The sequence below is a fragment of the Panulirus ornatus genome, chromosome 64 (assembly GCF_036320965.1).
Source record: "Panulirus ornatus isolate Po-2019 chromosome 64, ASM3632096v1, whole genome shotgun sequence".
Classification (NCBI taxonomy): Eukaryota; Metazoa; Arthropoda; class Malacostraca; order Decapoda; family Palinuridae; genus Panulirus; species Panulirus ornatus.
In genome coordinates this window covers 7,468,817-7,488,271 of record NC_092287.1, presented here as the reverse complement: position 1 = coordinate 7,488,271, position 19,455 = coordinate 7,468,817, and the positions used below count along the sequence as shown (strand labels likewise).

Below are 19,455 nucleotides of genomic sequence, written 5' to 3'. Positions count from 1 at the left end.
GGACACCCGCACAACACCAGCGATTTCAGGGAACCAGAACCCGTTAATAATGTGGGTTGTACTGGACACAGTGGATGGGTATGGGTTAGGAGGCGGAGGAAGGGCGAGCAAGCATGAATGATTGACACCGGCCGGCCGGCCTCCAGGCAGTAAGTTTGGAGATGAACACGAAAGGTTGAGAGGGCTGAACGTGTCATTACGACACTGTGTTGTTACCGAAACTGAACGAAGTGGAGGTAGTGATGACTCCTTTATCTAAGTGCCGAAGTTGGCGTGTCGAGAGAGGGAAAGAGAACGGGCGTGCCCACTTCGAAACGATAGACAATAAAGATTGTGGTCTGAAGACACCCCTTACTTACCGGGGTAGAGATAGTGTGTGCTGATAAATGGGAGGGTTTAAGGGGAAGTAAGAGGTTAAGCGCGCTGGAAGTTTGGTGGTGACGGTCGGTGGGGGGACTCGTGCTGGACGTTTGAGCACCAAAGGGCGTTCAGAACGGGATGGCGGAGAAGGGGAAATGGTACTCGGCTCCGCTGGGATCATCATCCCAGGCAGGACCTAACCGTTTTCCTTGCGGTGAACGTTCGAAGGTTGGTTCCCCCATCCAATGGAGGACATCAGGGCATGGATCTGAGGAGAGCAGTTCTTTGTGGCAGGAAGTCAAAAAAAGAAAAAAAAGAATAAAGGAGTTGGAGGTAGTGAGAGGAAAGAGAGAGAGAGAGAGAGAGAGAGAGAGAGAGAGAGAGAGAGAGAGAGAGAGAGAGAGAGAGAGTATTCGAAGGAGAGAAAAAAAAAAGATAAATTGAGGCGGGTGGCATCGACGTTAGGAGAGAGAGAAGATCCAGGAGGCAACACAATCATCATCACCTCTGCAGCAGAGACGGTGATAGAGATGGATGCAGCCTTGAACAGGGGGGGGGGGCTGTTTTCTGAGACATTCAGGGGAGGAAGCGGACGGAGGGAGACTCAGGGGGAGGAAGCGGACGGAGGGAGACTCAGGGGAGGAAGCGGACGGATGCCGTCGCACCCAGAGGGAGGGAAAAGTCAGATCTGAGGTAGACATCGTTGCAGGACCGAGGGGAGTAAGAGCCGCGTTCTGGAAACTGTGACCGAACGAGTTGGGTTGGGCGGTTCCCCTATGCCATTTTATATTGAAGTAGCATTTATAGGCTTTTATGTGGCATATTATGCCAGGGAGCCATCCCGCCCTCCTCATCCAGTGGGCGCCATTATGATAAGGCACCCGCTGGGCCTCGCTTGGTGGCGGAGGGGAGGGCCACAGGTGGGCTGATTGGGTTGTGTGACCTCCATCACCAACACGGGATAATTAAGTGCCCCAATTAACTTTATATATATATATATATATATATATATATATATATATATATATATATATTTAGGACCTGAGGTTTTACACTCCAAGGTACCTCTCTCATTTCAGGGGTTCGACCTTTTAAGTTTCGAAACGAGGTAGTTCCCTTTTTGACCCGTGACCTGGCCAAATACCACATGGCGGTCAGATTATAACTGCGCCTCTGCCGCTACAACACCACAACCACCAAGACACAACCTCGCCTCCAGCACCACATACAACCACCATCACGCACTCGGGGCACTGTGAATCATAGGGAGGAGGCGGAGGAGGAGGAGGAGGAGGGGTTGGTACGGGACGGGGCTGGCGGACACACACCCCACCCCCGTTGGAGGGATAGCACTCTCACAATCATCTGGTTACGTTTCCTTTCTTTCCCTATCTGATCCCAACCCGGGGGTATCTGATCAGCCTTGGCCCTGAGACGACGCTGATGAAGATTAATGATCGCAGAGGGGCTGTTGCTTCGCCGCCAACCTCCACCACCACCTCCTGCCCCCTCACTACCCCAGCTCCTCACTGCCCCCCCTCTGCCTGCCCTGGCCAGCCAGACACCCGCCCGCCCGCCCGCCCGCCGGCGCACGTAAAGCCCTTGTCTATTTATCACCAGCATCGTTTCGTATATTCATCGCCATTAATCAAGAGCCCGCCGCCGCGCCCCCCCCGCGACTCAGCGGGAGCGCTTGCTTATTATGGCGGGATTTATAGATCAGATGGCCTTCGCGCCCGGCGCGATGGTTAAGAGCGGTCCGTTCGCGCAACACATACACACACACGCGGTCCAGGTGGGACCTGAAGGTGGTGTGTTCACATTCCAAAAGCCATCCGGGAGTAGAAAATCGAGGCCTAGTGTGGGACGGAAGGGTTGTCCTCGTGTGATGTAAAGGGCCAGAACAGGTGGCTCGATAACTTGGACTATTTATACCAACCGTAGGGGAGCGGCGGCGGCGGCAGTGATGTGGCCTCTCCTGATATCACACGTCTTTAATTACCTTTCCTCAACTGCTTATAACCACGCTACACACACACACACCTGCAACACAGAGAGAAGAGAGTGTATACAGTACATGGTGAATGCATGAATGAGAACATATATGACATGTGAACAAATGCCGCAATGTGAACCATCATTGATAATAATGATGATGATGATGATGATGATGATAATGATAATAATGATAATGATAATAATAATGATAATAATAATAATAATAATGATAATGATAATAATAATAATAATAATAATAATAATAATAATAGTAATACTGATAATGATAATTCTCCTTAGTAATGATATCTTCGGCCGGCCTTAAACAGCCTGGATCAGTTTGGGGGTCAGGTCGAAAGGGGGTCGTCTTCACTGAAATGATCGAAGCAAGATTTTATTACTTCGGGAGTCAAGTCAGAGCTCCTCCTTGAACTGCTAAGGCCATCATCATCACTACACCCTCAGTGTTATATAGATGCTAAGGCCATCATCATCATAACTACACTCTCAGTGTTATATAGATGCTAAGGCCATCATCATCATCACTACACCCTCAGTAATATATAGACGCTAAGGCCATCTTCATCATCACTACACCCTCAGTGTTATATAGATGCTAAGATCATCATCATCATCACTACACCCTCAGTAGTTATAGGCCTTTGACCTTACCATCACGAATGACTGTAAAGGTTTAATTTTTTTTATGTTCTACGAATACTCAGACAGAGAGACAGGCAGGCAGGCAGAAACTCAACCATCATCGCTTCTTAGATAACATTCCTTCGTGCACCGTCCTCACTAGCGCATACAACTTGCACGGCTTCACTTCTGGGTCATCCACCAAATTTGCCTTTCCTGGCTACTCTGCACGTCCCACATTCTTCGTTATAAACCGCAGGGCACGACATGCAAACTCTTTCAGCTCATTTTTCGATGACATAAACGTTTAGAATATTACACATGAAGCAATTCAGCCCTCCGCAGAGTGTTTCAGTGATCCTTTTTCAAGCCTCCAGAATGGTATAACTTGTATCGTTCTCCCTCACAAGTCGTCATTCTCCATCCGACTTTTAGATTGTATGAAAGAAAGGCCGTATACTTTTTTCTACAACCTGGAATTATTGAGTAAAATTTCTGGAATATCCATTACCCTCGTAAAAAAAAAAAAAAGTCCCCCATTCCACCTTTGTTTATTCGGAGAACAGTTTAGGGAACGGAGGTGACGGGCCTGATGGCCTGATGATGTTTACCTCTGTGTACTGACTGCTGCTGTTACTGCTGGTGTGTGGGTCTGGCCCTCCCTGGCTGCTACTGCTGGTGGATGGGTCTGGCCCTCCCTGGCTGCTACTGCTGGTGGGTGGGTCTGGCCCTCCTACGTGGCTGCTCCTGCTGTGAGTGGGTCTGGCCACCCTCCCTGGCTGCTACTGCTGGTGGTTGGGTCTGGCCCTCCCTGGCTGCTACTGCTGGTGGGTGGGTCTGGTACTCCCTGGCTGCTACTGCTGGTGGGTGGGTCTGGCCCTCCCTGGCTACTACTGCTGGTGAGTGGGTCTGGCCCTCCCTGGCTGCTACTGCTGGTGGGTGGGTCTGGCCCTCCCTGGCTGCTACTGCTGGTGGGTGGGTCTGGTACTCCCTGGCTGTTACTGCTGGTGGGTGGGTCTAGCCCTCCCTGGCTGCTACTGCTGGTGGGTGGGTCTGGCCCTCCTACGTGGCTGCTCCTGCTGTGGGTGGGTCTGGCCCTCCCTGGCTGCTACTGCTGTAGATCAGGCACTCCCTGACTGCTACTGCTGGTGGGTGGGTCTGACCCTCCGTGGCTGCTACTGCTGGGGGTGGATCAAGCCCTCCCTGGCAGCCGCTTGGGGCTGGGTCTGGCTTTACTTAGCTGTTACTACTGTCATTGTGTTTCACCGCCCTCCCGCCCCTCACTTTCTGCTTCATTAGTCTTTTTTTTCCCATTCCTTTTCATAAATCTTCGTTTATCCTCGATTTCTATTTCCCTTCTTTTCTTTTTTTGTCCGCTCATCAAAAGAAGATATATTGAAAGAAGGCGGTTACTGCCGAACTGCCTCTCACCAAGTGGATAACTAGGGGTGGACACCAGTCCCGTCATTTCAAACGGTGAAGTCCTCACCGCAGTAGGACTCTGCGACTTGCATCCTAGATAAGTTAGCTTAGGTTTTCACCGTAGCTCAGGTGCGTAATTGTAGAGTGTTCCAGCCTAAAACGAGGTCACGTGTCGGTAGAACAGCCTGGGTGGTGGTGGTTTGCTGTTTCCTCCCAATTAGGTCTACCAGGAGTTAGGGTTACGTGTGAGTCTAGTTATGTTATATTTCGGTGTGGCGTCTCAAAGTCATGTCTCCACGGGTCATGCAGTCGGCAGTGGGGTGGCATGGACAGGATTTCCATTCAAAGTCATATGTATAGTTTGAACTCAATGAACTGACCTTTTTCACTTTAGAGGTCTAAGTATATCGGGACGAGTCGAACTCAGAAGCAGCATTACACGCACGTACTCGTAATGCTCTGAGGGAAATTGACTGCTAGCCTGACTGTATTTATGTCCCGGTATATACGAGACAAAATGGGTTGACCACGCCGTTTGTGCTAATTGTGTGGGCGCTACCGCCAAGTCCATTGTACAGGGCCCCAAGGGAATGAATAGCATAAGAGGACTGTTGACCAGTGAGAGTCCGACGTGACTAAACCTCCCGTTGTGAAGGGTCAGAGTCCTTTATCCGCTCAGGTCCTCGAGTTGAGGCATGAAAGGTCACATGAGGTTGAGTTAGAAGCTTAATGAGATGATTATACTGGACGAGTCGCGGTGCCCAAGTTGTGTGGCCGAGCCGATGTTCGCGGCCAGAGAGAGCTCATGACGGATGCGTGTGGTGCACACTGGACGACGTCGCCACCAAGTGAGGTCGTCAGTGTGAATGACGAAGTGCGATACACCTTCTAACTTGAAGGTGTCGTCAGCAGCAGTTGCTGCCGTAGGAGGAGCGTCTCTTTCAGTCGATGGCTACAACGCAACCGGTGAAAACGAACGAAAAGTACATGGACACTGCACGATTGTTTGGTGGATCACCACGTAAACCACAAGTCAGAATGAAATAAAAGAAAATGGTGAGGGAGAAAGACGGTGAGAGAGAGAGAGAGAGAGAGAGAGAGAGAGAGAGAGAGAGAGAGAGAGAGAGAGAGAGAGACGAGGCGGCGGTGGCGGCCATGATGGTGTTCGGTATCACGTGACCCCGAGGCTTGGCGATCCCCTCCTGGATGGTTGGGGTAGTCTGGTGGAGTGTGTTTACCCTGCTCGTCAGCCGAGGCTCCTGATGGTCTTAATGGCCCTCCTGTCACCCTAGGCCTAAATGGCCGGCAAGTGGTTGTTGGCCTGGGGGCTGCTGACTCAGCCCTTAGGTCCTTCTGGTAGCAGGCCTGGGGGCTGCTGACTCAGCCTGGGGGCTGCCGATTAGCCCTAGACCACCTGGTGTCAGGCCTGGGGGCTACTGGCTGAGTCAAACCCCAAGCCCATCTGGTGTCGGGCCTGGGTTGGAGAGGCCGCTGACTCAGCCCTCTCTACCCATCTTCCAGTCATCCACTCCACTACACGTATTACCAAGACCTTCTAAACTACCCCAGTTATCGCTTAATCACCTCCCTGATCATTACGGCGTGATCGTGACGATGCTCCCGGGATTACCATTAGGAGTTCATTAGCAGTCTAAAATAACCCGAGTGGAGGAGCCTTGCTCCCATCAGCGGCTCTCGCCGCACATCCAATAATGATCTCGCCTCCTACACACACTGCTTTCCATATTAAACCCTAATTGTCTCTCCTCCCTCCCACCACGAAATTCCGCACGTAATCTCTTACACGTCCGTGTCGCGCTGTGTCGACGCCTGTCGAGATGATTCAGTCCTCTTAATACAGCCCAGCGTAATCTCACCAGCATCTGGGTTAACCCCTGTGCGCTACCTTACCTCCGGGATTGGCTCGGTTCACCGGGACCCGGCGCCCTTCATTTGTTTACCTCGCAACATCCGACGACCCGACCCGACCCGACCCGAACCCCCACACTGCTTGTAAAATGCGTGGTCCCGTGACCCGACGGATGCCCTAATCTCCGCTCCAGTAGGTCAATATATAATCCATTACCTCCATCTCGGCTTTCATCCTCCCCCCCCCATTCTCTCTCTCTCTCTCTCTCTCTCTCTCTCTCTCTCTCTCTCTCTCTCTCTCTCTCTCTCTCTCTCCTCACCGACGCCACCCCCAACCATCACACCCCCCGATGTCTCTCGCGTGTGTTGACAGCTCCCTGAGGTTCCAACTCTCGCAGCTGTCCAGACCAGATGGGCAGGCCCGGAGTATATAAATCCAAAAGAGCTTTTTTTTTCTCTTTTTTTATTTACAAGGCCGTAAACACCACAGAATGATATGTAAATGACCCGGAGCTTCTTCTCTCTCTCTCTCTCTGTCTCTCTAAAGCGAACAGTGTGAAAGCGTATATCCTCGGCCCGGGATTATGTCTGTGAGCGGGTGTGTAAGCGGTGTGGAAAATGCCGATCCCATCATATCTAAAGCGCCTACCATGTCCTCCCTCTCCCTCTCCCTCTCTCTCCCCCGCCGCGTATTTCTTTCATTGTTTAAAGTGTCCGTCACCCCAGGACAATAACATCCCGGACCTACCCACCCACCTCTCTCTCTCTCTCTCTCTCTCTCTCTCTCTCTCTCTCTCTCTCTCTCTCTCTCTCTCTCTCTCTCGGAATTTCACCGTCCCGCGCCACTTTTCAGACCCGTCGCGGCGACCCACCATTCATCCCCCCCATCCATCCGGCCGTACAAAACGCCTCTTGTCTCACCCCTCTCAATGAACCCGAGCCTCCGGCCATTGTCTGAAGGTGCCAGGCTGGCCCAAAGCCTATTCATTTACCTGTATTGACGGGAACGCCCCTTTCAGGACCTGCCCGGCCCGTTCTGCCCCGCGGCCGGGCCCCGCTTTGATAATAATAATAATGCCGTCCACCACCATCACCATCATCACGGCGGCGCTGAGGGCACGGCTCAGCCTCCCAGCCGGCCCCATGTTCCTACCGGGAGCCGTGAAGAGGATTATTTACTATTGGGGTCGTGTTTACCGTGTGTGTGTGTGTGTGTGTGTGTGTGTGTTGTTGGGTGTGGGAGGGTTTTGTTTTCGACCCTGGCCGTTCACGGTCTGAGCCCAGCTTCAGCTTGATACCGGCCGTGCCTTGGGAACTCCTCCCGCAGCTTAGCTTGATACCAGCTTACCCTTGTAAGCCCCGTAAGCTGCAGTACCTCAGCCTGAAGCCCATCCTTTCCCAGGGTAGCTTCTCCGACAAAGCTTGAGCGTCAGTTTCTCCCTTCGATAAGCTTCAAGGAGTTCAGCTTGAGACCGTCTTTCCCCGGGGGGGTGCTGGCGGGGCTCCTCGACCTCAGCTTGAGGCCAGCCTTCTCAGGATAAGAACCTAACCCTGGGGACTCCCGACGCCATGCCCCTTACGCTGGGGGACCCCCTACCCGTTTCCCCTCCCCAACCCCCAGTCATGGACAGTGCCTGCTGCAGGTGTGAACCCCACATTGATGGAGGGGCTCTCCATGTGACACGCCCTTGAACTGGAGTCCTCAGAGAAGGGTCCCAGGATGAGGGACACTCGAGGCGAGGAGGAGGAGGAGGCCTCCCTCCACCCCCTCCCCGTCAGGAGAGAGAGAGTGTGTGTCAGCGGTCAGGTCCTTTTGGTGGGTCGGCGAAAGGCCGTTGACAATTATCAGTCGTCCATACCGCTGCAGAGCTTCGCGCACCTCCCCTGCCAGATCTTCCATGGGTCTTGTTCCTCCCCTTCCCTCCTCTCTCCTCCCACCTCACCTCAGCGCTCTTGGTGTGTTATGGGGAAGGAGAGGGAGGGGGTTGGGGGGATGGCCTTTTTCCGAGGTCCGCGTCCCAGCTGCTGTGGGGACCAGGACGGGCGGCGGCAGAATGCTTTTCTTATGGCCTGGGTGGTGGGTGATTGGGGGTGGTTGTGTGGCGACGGAAGGACTGGTGGAGGTAGGTATTAAGCCTCGCCTCGCTCACATCAAAGAGACGGGGAAAGAGCCGGGATAACCTGACAAAAAGATTCACAATTGATGTGTATATGTATATAAATTCTCCACCCCAGACAGATTCTAAATTTTGCTGCGGATTCTCAACACAGACCTCTCAAGTTCGTCCCTCCCCCCATTGTCCGTATCTCCTTCCGTCTCTGTCTGCTTCCCAGTCTATCTGTTATCTATTTCCCAGTCTATTTGTCTGTTATCTATTTACCAGTCTGTCTGTCTGTTATCTACTTCCCTGTCTTGTCTGTATGTCTGTCTCTTGTTATGATATACAACCCCAGGACCTCTTTCACATGGGTCACGAAACTTCGAGGCTGCACTCCATTCGGGTGGAGTGTGAGGTGTGTCTCCATCTCTGGCGGGGGGGAGGGAACGTTCTTCGACGACGCTGTTCTCTCTCTCTCTCTCTCTCTCTCTCTCTCTCTCTCTCTCTCTCTCTCTCTCTCTCTCCGTTCCATACGTTCAAGCATTAGCCACGCAGACTCGAGACCAGACGCCCTCATCTGTCAACAGCCAGTCCTCCTACGGAGTGGAGATGGCCGGGCAGAAATGTACACGCTTACGATGTGTTGCTCCTGACGCAGCCTCCACGCCAGCAGAGGGATCGGCTGTCATGGAGAATACTGTATATATGTATAGATAAGGAAACATGTTGGACGATCACGATATAGCCTCCCTTGCGATGCAGCGGTTACGATATCCTCCCTTGCGATGCAGCGGTTACGATATCCTCCCTTGCGATGCAGCTATTACGATAACCTCCCTTGCGATGCAGCTATTACGATAACCTCCCTTGCGATGCAGCGGTTACGATATCCTCCCTTGCGATGCAGCGGTTATGATATCCTCCCTTGCGATGCAGCGGTTACGATAACCTCCCTTTGCGATGCAGCAGTGACGACGTCCTCCCTCACGATGCGGTAGCGAAGGTAAATTGCTTCCTCTCTCTCCAATCCCGCGAGGCAGTACAAGTATGTATCCCTCGGCTGCTCTTACGTAGCGTTCTTGTGCGGGGGAAAAAAGAACAATAAAAAAAAAACGGGGTTTACAACAGCAGTGAGTGAAACTCCCTCGTTCATGAAGGCTTCGCATGACTGGAGGGCCACGAGAGAACACACACACACACACACACACACACACACACACACACACCCCAAGATTGCGAAAATAGCGCCCAGTTTTCATGATATACGTTATATGTATATTTTCCCCCCTACTGGCTCTCTCTCTCTCTCTCTCTCTCTCTCTCTCTCTCTCTCTCTCTCTCTCTCTCTCTCTCTCTCTCTCTCATTCACACACACACACACATTCAGCTGTTGTCCTGTGTGTGTGTTTTCCATTGTGCCAGCGGACCGCCACCCCACTTACCCAACCCCCCACCCATGGCTATTCCTTTTGTGCATATTCACGCGAATTATACGACCGGGATATATACAAGAAAAAAAATACTCACAGAACTTAGTCGTAACATCTCTGTAACTTCCCCCCTTCCCCAGGGGGAGGACTTAAGGGAAGCGTTTTTAAAACCTACTTTAGGGGATGGTCGATATACCTTTTTTAAGGGTATGGTCGATATACCTTTATTTTTTAAGGGGATGGTCGATATACCTTTATTTTTTTAAGGAGATGGTCGATATACCTTTATTTTTTAAGGGGATGGTCGATGTACCTTTATTTTTTAAGGGGATGGTCGATATACCTTTATTTTTTAAGGGGATGGTCGTTATACCTTTATTTCTTAAGGAGATGGTCGATATACCTTTATTTTTTAAGGGGATGGTCGATATACCTTTATTTTTTAAGATGGTCGATATACCTTTATTTTTTTTAAGGGTATGGTCGATATACCTTTATTCTTTAAGGGGATGGTCGTTATACCTTATTTAAGGGATGGTCGTTATACCATGAGTGCAAATCCCGGGTGTGGCAGTCGGCCCACAGCCAATCCCAGGTGTTCGTCCTCCCCTCGGGGCTGGTTGGTCGATAAAGGCTGGGGTTTTGTGTATGACTGTGTGTGTGTGTGGGTCGTACGTGTCGTGCTCGACCCTCGCGACGAGAAATGGCCGACGTGACGCATCATCGGCCCCCGTCAGGAGCAGGCTAGAGAGAGAGGGGCAATACTCCCGTGTCCTCTTAAGGTTCATACCCTCCCTTGTTTCCCTGCAGAGCACATGACCCCCAGCGGTCTCCGGCGGCCGGTGAGACCCCCCGTCTCCCCGTCTCCCCGTCTTCCCGCAGTACCCCCGAGCCCCGCTGCCAACACCGGTGACAGGGGGGGGGGGGTGTGTTCGCATCCCCGGGTCATTGCCTGGTCACGTACCACTGTGTTGACATTTGATCCATCGGCCGGGGCGAACGTGAGAGGCCATCTCCTGATTGGCCCCCCCACAACACTAGACGCGGATTTACATTTTCTGAATGGCGCGCGTCGTGTATGCATACATATATATGTATGTATACGTGAACGCACATATGCATGCGCATGTGTATGACCGTGAGGAGGAGGTGGAGGTAGCGGTGGAGGTGATGATGGTGGCGAAGGTGGTGGAGATGTAGAGCCGGTGTTGTGGTCGTGTCCCTCGGTGATGCGTGCCACTACCACCACCGCTACTAACTAGTGCCATCCTGTTTTGTTACACCCACCCTCCCTCACCGCGACTCCACCTCACCTCCTCACAACTGGCCTCCTGCTCTCACAAACCCCCAACCCACCCCACACCTCCGCACTCCCTCCTCCTCCTCCTCCTCCTCCTCTGCTTCTCATTATCAACCTGTCCATCCATCCTCACAATCTTGCGCCCCTTCCCTGCCTCAGACTCGCCCCAATTACTGCACCTATCTACCCCGCCTCTATAACCGTGACATACAAACCCTTACCACCACCCTCATGATCTCATCTCTCTCATTCCCTCGCGCCCCCTCACTTGGCTTCATCCTCACCCCCCAACATCAGCCCTCCCGTATGCCACACCCTTACAGCAAGCGCAGGGGGTTGAAGTGATTGCCTCATTACACTCTGTTCTCCTTACACCCTAAATTTGTTCGCACCCCAGACGTCTGTGTACTGAATACACTGGGCTCTCTCACTGTGGAGCCCACCTCTGTAACCAGCCTCGTAATCTACCCAATGGGCCGCGTTTATCTGAGGGTGCTCACCCCGATCTGTAGTAATGCGTGCCACGCCCTTACAGTTTACTGGATATGGGGAGGGGACGTATATTTATAGATATATACATACATACGTGCAGACTAATGAACCCCCCCAGATGTCGCGTGCACCTTTAAGTCTGATCTTAGAGCCAGTGTGCGCTGCCCGAACGCGAACAATCGAGCGTTACGTCAGCGTCACCAAAGGGGGGGGGGGGGGGACGTCACACGCTGGCATCGACCACCGATACGTCACATCTCTGAGGAGGAGCAGCCACACCAGCACCAGCAGTTCCCCACCCCCTCAACAAGCAGAAGCAATGAACATTAATTTGACCAGCAGGGACGACCAGCCAACATTAACAAACAAGAGCAGTTAATATCGAGAACAAATGACGGTCGTAAACCACATGGCCGGCAGGGGAGGGGGGACGCAGCACACCGGGGAGGACGACCCCGGGCTGTGTGCAAGGGACAGACCACTTCCTTTACATCGGCGGCACCGCTCCTGAAGCAGAAGCGAAATCTCTTGAGGACACCTCTCGAACCGACGCCTCAAAAGGCGTCTTAAATTTTTTTTTTCTATGTACTTAAAAGTGAGTTTGAAACTATTTTAAACAAATCGACTCACGAATGGAGACACTGACATTCATAGATTAACGATGAGGAGGAGGTGGAGGAGGAGGAAGATGAGGAGGAGGAGGTGGTGTATGAGAGGGAGGGAGGAAGCTGCTTCATTAACATCCCTGGGCAACAACAGACTAACAGGAGGAGGGAGGGTAGCGGCCAGCACGTCCTGTGACACCACCCACCCACCCACCTCCTCCTCTCAGGCTCCCTTCCCACCCTCCAACACCCTCCCACACCACACACACACACACACACACACACACACACACACACTCTCTCTCTCTCTCTCTCTCTCACGCTGGGAGAGCGCCCCCCTCTCTCACAAGGATACCTTCTTCTCACGAGAGTGGAACGCTCTCACACGCGGGTAAAAAAAAAAGATGAAAAAAAAAAAGGTTGAAGATATTCTCTCATGAGAACAACATTCTCACACGGCCACAATTCTCTCGCACTCGGTGCATCTCTCACAAGCCATGCCACACACACACACGCTGGCCACACTGGACCTGTGGGCCGCGGCCACGGATAGCAGCCAGACCTACACACACACACACCACACACACACACACACACACACAACACACACACACCACACCCACAGCCCCCAGCCCAACTCTCGTCGTGGGTGGGTGGGGTTGGGGGTCCGCCGGGCCGGGCCTCCAAAAAAGCGACGGAAGCATTTTTTGAACATTTCCAGAACTCTTAGATTGTTTCTTTTTTTTTTTAAAGGCATCAAGGATTCTCTCTCTCTCTCTCTCTCTCTCTCTCTCTCTCTCTCTCTCTCTCTCTCTCTCTCTCTCTCTCTCTCTCTTCCAAAGCCAAAGACATTGTTACCCTTTCCCACTCCTGCAGACCACAGCTAAAACTCCCCCAAAAAAACTCTCTCTCTCTCTCTCTCTCTCTCTCTCTCTCTCTCTCTCTCTCTCTCTCTCCCCCCTCAGCCCCTACGTAACCGAGCCATTGCTCCACTGTGCCTTAGTTGCACGACGGGGGGGGGGGGGGGGGGGGAGCAGCCCTCCCCCCAAACCCTGCAAATCCAAAGGGAGGGCAAACACACGTGTATACACTTGCTAGTCCGGCGAATGACCGTGTGGCAGGCATTGCTGGTGGGGGGGAGCACACACACACACACACACACACACACACACACACACACACACACGGGGCCGGCCGCCCGACCACCACCACCATCATCATCTACATACCAATATATACATGTTTGTTGTGCCAGGACCAACAGCCTCCGTGTATCACCGGGTGCTGCTCCTGCCGTGGCCCTCCTGCCTCTCTGCCGTCCAGGCATGCGGCGGGGCCAGCCTCAGCAGTTACAGACTCAGGGATAGCCGAATCCTACGTCGAAACCTCCTTCCACCTGGGGGGGGTTCACGAATGGTGAAGCCTGTCATCTCGCGGCTTTACGGAGGATTGAAAAGCCTCGGTAGATTCTCGCGCGTGGTGCTTCTGTTGACCTACGTGGTCAGTATGAACCCTGTTGGAAGAGCAATGCTTCTGTTGACCTCCGTGGTCAGTATGAAGGCTATAGAAGAGTTGCAGGAGGTAGTGAGGACTGCCCCGTGGCATCGCGGTCCTCACAGCGGTAGATATGAAGCCACTATAAAGTTCCTCGACTAGGGTTGTGCTGCCATGATCTTCGGCCAGTCCCACTTCACTCCTGGTGCGGCAAGTCACCATACGATTGTCGGGGCTGCGACGCCGCGCCCTCGCTCCCTCCCTCCCAGAAAAGGACGGCGCGCCCTCCCTCCCTCCTAGAAAAGGACGATGCTTGGGTTTCTAAATACCTCATAAGCTCAAAGGGTCGGACGTGGGCGAGTGTGTTTTCTCCCCTGCTATCGTGATGGGTGAGGAGGCGCCTCTCCTCCCGGCCACAGTGGGATGATGGGGGGGCAGATCCCCGTCGAGCATTAGGGTGTGGTGTTGGTCTATGATGCCTATCATGTGGTGGTTGGGGGAACCCCAAGGACATGGGAGTTGGGGAAGATTCTCTCGTAGATCAATGACTCGGGTAGGCAGCGGGGGTGGATTACCCTGGTCCTAGTACATGTACCGTATCGCGTAACCTCGTGTCAGCGACGGATACCCAGTTATATAGTCTCTTACATACCTGTCAACCCGTCCGTCCGTGTGATGCTCAGGTATACAGGCGGGACATACACCTGAATTCCGAACCGTCAGTATCACATGTGACTTTCCATCTCGGTAGATGAGGCCAACCCATCTAGGTTAGGACCAGAGACGACCCGCTGAAGGGGCGGGGGGGGAAGGGTGAAGGTCGTCGACGACCCTACATCACACTGGTGCCCCTGTGTCACGACCCCTGGCCCTCATAAACTGGACCCCACCGCTAGCCATAGTGTCACCCCGCCGTCCTATACCGGAATGTCGTTGTCACGTTCAATAAGCCTGGCTTCGCAACCCTATCCCATCATCGCCCACCCTCTTCCCCCTTACCGTGTCACAGGGAAGGTCCCGCCACCCTCGGGTGTGACTCCAGTCCAGCACAACTGCAGGCTGTCACCTTCGACGATAAACTAAGCTGGAAGACAAAGGCACAAACACATCCCCCGCGCCTAAAACACACGCGAGCAGACACAAACACACACCTATTAGAACACCCACAAACCCCTGGGGAGGGAGACTCACGCCATCAAGGAGAGCTGGTGTGGCCTTAATCCCGGCCCAAGATGTTATCAGCGGGTCGTAATCCCCAGCACTACATCAGCTTAAACACCGGCATTATCCGCCCCATATTTACGCTCGCCCTAACAACACCCACAATTTTTCCCCTGCCCTCCCTCCCCGGCGTCAACCCACCCCCAGCCAACCACCCCACACATGCAATTCTCGTTTTCTACATCGGAACTGACGGATGTTTTCCGACCATGGTCGTGAATGCTCGTTACCCCACGATCGTCTCCGTTACCCCCACGATCGTCCCCGTTACCCCCACGATCGTCTCCGTTACCCCCACGATCGTCCACGTTACCCCCACGATCGTTTCCGTTACCCCCACGATCGTCCACGTTACCCCACGATCGTTTCCGTTACCCCCACGATCGTCCCCGTTACCCCACGATCGTCTCCGTTACCCCCACGATCGTTTCCGTTACCCCACGATCGTTTCCGTTACCCCCACGATCGTCTCCGTTACCCCCACGATCGTCCACGTTACCCCACGATCGTCTCCGTTACCCCCACGATCGTTTCCGTTACCCCACGATCGTTTCCGTTACCCCCACGATCGTCTCCGTTACCCCCACGATCGTCCACGTTACCCCACGATCGTTTCCGTTACCCCCACGATCGTCCCCGGCCACCATCCCTCTCTCCCCTCCAGCTACTCTTCCTCCTCCTCCTCCTCCTCCCCGCGTACTGAATCATATGTCTCCCCGTTTCTTCGTTATTACTCTCTTCCTGTTCCTGCCATCGTCGCTAACGAACACACCACCTCCCGAGACCGCACGGTACGAGACGCTCTCGCGCCGGCGACGGGTCCTGGGAGTTCTTACTCACTGTGTGTGTGTGTGTGTGTTATCGCCGTTGCTTCCCTCCCATCTACCCCCCACCCCCATTATCTCTCTCTCTCTCTCTCTCTCTCTCTCTCTCTCTCTCTCTCTCTCTCTCTCTCTCTCTCTCTCTCTCTCTCTCTCTCTCTCTCTCTCTCTCTCTCTTCAGTGGTTCATTCGTCAAATCTTTCTTCTCATGGGCTTCTATTCCCCTATCTCTTCTTCCTAAGTATAGGGAAGAGGAAGGAAGAGGGAGGAGGAACAGGAAGAGAAGATTGAGGAGGGGGGGAAAGGAAGTGCAGAAGAAAATGGAGAGAGAGAGAGAGAGAGAGAGAGAGAGAGAGAGAGAGAGAGAGAGAGAGAGAGAGAGAGAGAGACCCGAGTGACAAATGATCCAGCCTGCTATTCCCCCCAGGTTGGGGGGGATGCCCTTGGTCGACTACCCCCACTCCCCACCTCGCACCACCCATCAGACCCCTCTACCCCCCTCGTGCCGGGTCGTCGTGCAGCCGAGGCGGGGGAGAGGGGAGATTTAGGGAAGGGAGAGAGTGTATAAGATGAGAGAGAGAGAGAGAGAGAGAGAGAGAGAGAGAGAGAGAGAGAGAGAGAGAGAGAGTATGAGAATGAGGAACGGGACCCCTGTGGTAGACGAGAAGGCACGATGGAAGAGATAAGGGAAGGTGAATGGAAGGGCAAGGAAAAAGAGAGAGAGAGAGAGAGAGAGAGAGAGAGAGAGAGAGAGAGAGAGAGTATGAGAATGAGGAACGGGACCCCTGTGGTAGACGAGAAGGCACGATGGAAGAGATAAGGGAAGGTGAATGGAAGGGCAAGGAAAAAAAGAGAGAGAGAGAGAGAGAGAGAGAGAGAGAGAGAGAGAGAGAGAGAGAGTTGAGGGGAGGAAGGCGTTGGGGGGGGGGGGGGTAGGCGATGGCTGTGTGGGCGAAATTATCCGAAAATGTGGTGGAAACACTTTTTTTTTGTTGAGGGGGGGGGGGGGGGGGGAGGGGCGGGGCGGGAAGAAATACAGACGTAATTCTTTTCTTTTAATGCGAAAGTCGTGGAGCGAAATAAAGAAAAAAAAAAATGATAGATGCCGACAGTGAAATGGGAGAGGGAGAGATAAGGATGATGAAGGATTCCTAATGAAGGAACTGGAGGGACAGGCGCGAGTTGTGTGTGTAGGACCCCCAGGGGAGAGTTGGCGACTGGGAGACCCTAGGCCATGGCAGGGCAGGTCAACTGGTGGGCGTGAAGGGGATGCGGGAGAGAGGGGGTGGTCCACAGACGACAAGTCAAGAGGTCATGGGAGGTCTCAGGGAAGGAGAGGCCAGGGACACTCGAGGACTTGGGAGGTCTTAGGGAGAGGCCAAGGACACTTGAGAGGACTTGGGGGGGGGGGGTCTTAGAGAGAGGCCAAGGACACTTAAGTGGACTTAGGAGGTCCTGGGGAATGTCCAGGGACACTTAAGTGGACTTGGAAGTCTTAGGGAGAGCCCAAGACACTTAAGTGGACTTGGGAGGTCTTAGAGAGAGGCCAAGGACACATAAGTGGACTTGGGAGGTCTTAGTTAGAGGCCAGGGACACTTGAGGACTTGGGAGGTCTTAGAGAGAGGCCAGGGACACTTGGGTGGAATTGGGAGGTCTTAGGGAGAGGCCAGGGACACTTAGGTGGACTTGTGAGGTCTTAGGGAGAGGCCAAAGACACTTAAGAGGACTTGAGAGGTCTTAGGGAGGGGCCATGGACACTTAAGAGGACTCGGGAGGTGTTAAGTAGAGGCTAGGGACACTGAGGAGGACTTGGGAGATCCTGGGGACACGGCAGAGGGAGGAGGGAGGCCGGCCAGGAGGAACGTCGCTCTGGGATCCTTTATGGAAATGTTATGTGATATATATTCCCGGCCGAGGTGGAGGAGGGAGGTGGGAGTTGTGAGGGCGTGGGAGGTGTGGTGGGTGGGAGGACGAGAGAGGCGTGTGTCTGTGTGTCTGTGTGTGAGGGTGGGCATGGTGGGTGGGGGTGGTGGCCGCTGTTCACAGCGTGGAGCCCACATCATCATGGAGGTGGGTAAGATAAAAAATACAAAAAAAAATTTGTTGTTTCAGAAGTTTTACGGAGGATTCTCTCTGCATATTTCAACTCCAAGACGTGGAAGAAGAAAACTGGGAGACTTACTCACTCTCTCTCGTATAATATGGACGTGTGATGTTGACGTCTGGTGTGTGTGTGTATAACATCGCGAGGGAGAAAGAAATGGCTTGACGACATCGCACGCGCAGAAGAAGGAAGGGGGGAATATATATATATATATATATATATATATATATATATATATATATATATATATATATATATACTTTAAAGTTGTACAGTTTGAGGCTGAGGAGGACGACCTACCGGGGCTCTGCGGTAGACAATGGAAGGTGGGATGTGTGTGACAACTGCGTACGTGGTGCCTGCCGCCACCTCCACCGGAGCTGTGGGTGACGCGAGAGAGAGAGAGAGAGAGAGAGAGAGAGAGAGAGAGAGAGAGAGAGAGAGAGAGAGAGGAAGGAGGGAGGGAAGGGGGGGGGGGGGGGCGTTGGCTTGACAATCGCGACTTGAGAGTGGCAATGTATAGGGTACAAGGAGGAGAGAGAAGACGAATGGTTCTAGGGAGAGAGAGAGAGAGAGAGAGAGAGAGAGAGAGAGAGAGAGAGAGAGAGAGAGAGAGAGAGAGAGAGAGAGACTAGGGGTCAGGGGTCGAGTGTGTACATACACTCCCGGGGCGCTCGTTCCAAGGGTGTCAGTCACCCTTCCGGTTTGTTTTGACCGGAACGGTTTACACACATCCCTCTACCGCCCGTCTGCTCTCTCTCTCTCTCTCTCTCTCTCTCTCTCTCTCTCTCTCTCTCTCTCTCTCTCTCTCTCTCTCAATAGCGTTCGCTTCACGACGTTGCGAGAATAATTTCCTTCGCTATCAAAGTTGTCCCGTGCACTCTTGTTCGCTACGAGACGCGCCTTTGTTCGTTAGTGAATTGTACGGTGCGTCTGCACGCTGTGAAGTCCCGTCATTAACGGTGTTAGACTTCGTTGCTGTGCCCAGGGTTTATCTGGTCAGCTGTCCCTTCTGATCTTCAGACTTTATGCGCTGACTGAAACACTTGGCAACGGTGCGGTTCATGATATGGATCAAAGTTGTATATGGGGGACGACGTGGTGGAACTGTGTTCATTTCCTGTATCGGCTTTAGTGGTGGGGGGGGGGGGGGGTTGTTGTACATGGCTGGTTACAGCTGTAGAGTTGGTGTGCAGCGCTGGTAAACGGCTGCAGAGTTGGTTTACGGTGCTGTTGAACGGTTGTAGAGTTGGTTTACAGTGTTGTTGAATGGCTGTAGAGTTGATTTACAGTTCTGTTGAACGGCTGCAGAGTTGGTTTACAGGGCCGGTAACCGGCTGCAGAGTTGGGTTACAGGGCCGGTAACCGGCTGGAGAGTTGGTTTACAGGGCCGGTAACCGGCTGGAGAGTTGGTTTACAGGGCCGGTAACCGGCTGTCAGGGATTGCGTACAGTAGTAGTAACAGCTCGTGGGAATAACGATAGTGGAAGGCGTCCCTCACCCACCAGTCTGGATGGTGTGGTGCACGGCAGGGGGTGTGCTCGCTCGTCCATCCCTCACCCTGACCCCACGCCACCCCCTCACTCGTATTATCTCT

At 53.2% G+C, this 19,455-nt stretch overlaps 1 protein-coding gene across 4 annotated transcripts in view; it reads right to left on the bottom strand.

The window, feature by feature from the left end:
- The window catches only part of LOC139746304 (protein amalgam-like), a 511,983-nt gene that overhangs the window by 70,250 nt on the left and 422,278 nt on the right, over nt 1-19,455 (bottom strand). Inside the window, exon 1 of one of the 4 annotated variants that reach the window (XM_071657419.1) lies at nt 2,300-2,387. The exons of the other annotated variants lie outside the window; for them this stretch is intronic. The gene's annotated coding sequence lies outside the window, so the exon portion shown is untranslated. Of the gene's footprint in view, nt 1-2,299; nt 2,388-19,455 lie in introns of those variants that run through there. 4 annotated transcript variants of the gene reach the window in all.